This window comes from Oxyura jamaicensis (assembly GCF_011077185.1).
Source record: "Oxyura jamaicensis isolate SHBP4307 breed ruddy duck chromosome 4 unlocalized genomic scaffold, BPBGC_Ojam_1.0 oxy4_random_OJ70264, whole genome shotgun sequence".
Lineage (NCBI taxonomy): Eukaryota > Metazoa > Chordata > Aves > Anseriformes > Anatidae > Oxyura > Oxyura jamaicensis.
In genome coordinates this window covers 1,249-3,155 of record NW_023303819.1, presented here as the reverse complement: position 1 = coordinate 3,155, position 1,907 = coordinate 1,249, and the positions used below count along the sequence as shown (strand labels likewise).

Here is a 1,907-nt window from a genome sequence, read left to right as displayed (position 1 = left end):
AACCATTTCACTCCAAATTCTCTCCTCCACCAAAAAAACATGTCTTTGGCAAAGTCAAGAAGCTACGTAGAGCACTTGAGCATCTCCCCAGGGCACCAAAGCACAGCTTTAAAGCACAGAAGTACCTCCCCTGTTTCATGCCAGGACCTCTTTGGATGACCACATCCACATCTCCTCCCACAGGAAAGAAGCATCTCCTTGAGGACTCAAACCCCTTCCTGGAGAACAGGAATATAATCACCTGTTAGGTAATTTGAAAAGGATATTTATCATCTTCCTTGTCTAGGTTTTCCAGCAATGAATAGCCGAGTATTGTCAAATATCCAGCGTCCACTGGAGAGACATCTAAAAGAAAGAAATATACGGCAGGTTGAGGAGGACAAAGGTACAAAGTAGAAACTAACAAACAAACAAACAAAATAATTCAAAAATCAGATGAAAAGAAGTAGTAAAAGTGATTAGTCATTAGAAAGGGAAGTGGGCAAAGGGAATACTTAGAATAATACAAACTACACATCATGCAATAAAATGAAATTAAAGAACTAAGAGTCATGTGAATAGATTTGAACACAATTCTTGGTGGTTAATAAACCCCATTTGCAAGAAGTACAAGTTACGCTTCTGAGTGGAAATTGGATATTTCAGTCTCTCCTTCCAACAGTAAACTCAAACATTAGGTGTTATTTTTTTTCTGCCAAATGCAGAATTTGCTCTTCAAAACTGTTCTTTCTGAATGTGGACAATGCAATATTCTACCTCAACCTTTTAACAACCATGTAACAAGCTGTATTTGTTCACTTGAAAATACCTTGGCTACCCTGTTCCAATTCTAATTCAAGAGAACAATTTAGTTTTGCTGTGGTTATAGTGTCATGATGAACAGGACCTCTTGCCAAGCCTTGTTTATCCTTCTAACAAGGATACTACGACAGCAATTCTAGGTTGATTCCTAGTTAGGATCATGTTTGTGAGATTACTAACTACAAAATTGAACCCAACTTAATTCTTTCATTCTTTCACTACCGGTCTTTCAAAACCTCTTCCTAATGTGAGAAAGACCCAGAAACTAGATTGCATCAGACTCCAAACAGACTCTACAATATTAAACTGCACAGGACATCTACATCCATTGGAATTGCCTTTAACTGACAAATTTCTCAAGATATACTTTTGCCAAAATTCAAATAGGAACTTTTCTTTGGTCTTAGAGGCCCTCATGGGAAAATTAATATGTACCGCTGGAGTAATAAGCAATGTTCATTTGTATTAATGTGCAATTTTGTGGAAAATCCCCATGAAAACATTTTTTTTTTTTCACCATGTAGTCAGAAGAAGCAATGAATTCCACTGTAGAATTTTGGACCTCTGGACGTTTGTGCGGCTCTCCAGAAGGTCGTTTCAGAGGATTCTACATCAATTCTTCAGGAACTACAAAACAAAGTTTCCAAAATGTATGTTTGCCACCAAACCCAAACCATTATGGAATCTAAACTAATGCAGACCTTGCAATTAAAGAAAACTAATTCAGATTAGGATATGTAACATTTCAAGTATCCTACGTAACATCAAAGGTAGATAGGTAGAAACAAAAAAGCTTCATTTTCAGTAGTAATATAACTCCAAATTTAAAACGAATGCAAAAGAGTATTTCCCAAGAACCTTCAATCTGTATTGTTGATGCTAATATCTGGCTTAGATTGCAGACATTAGCTGTCATCATCTTACCATTTGCATATTGCAAGAGCAGTTGATGGAGTAAGTTCATTTTATTACAGAAGTAATCAGGGTAATATGATTCCATCCTCTCTGTCTCCCACAGAATTGCAAAAAGATCTATTCCTTCAGGAAATGCACGCTATGTCTGACTGAAAACCTAGAGATTTAAAAAACACATGAAGAACTCTAGT

The 1,907-nt window shown here is 36.5% G+C and overlaps 1 long non-coding RNA gene across 1 annotated transcript; it reads left to right on the top strand.

The window, feature by feature from the left end:
• Nucleotides 1–321: 321 nt before the first annotated feature.
• LOC118157186 lies at nt 322–1,576 on the top strand. Its single transcript, XR_004746568.1, has 2 exons — nt 322–385; nt 1,326–1,576. It is a non-coding gene; the product is annotated as an uncharacterized LOC118157186 (long non-coding RNA).
• Nucleotides 1,577–1,907: the final 331 nt, after the last annotated feature.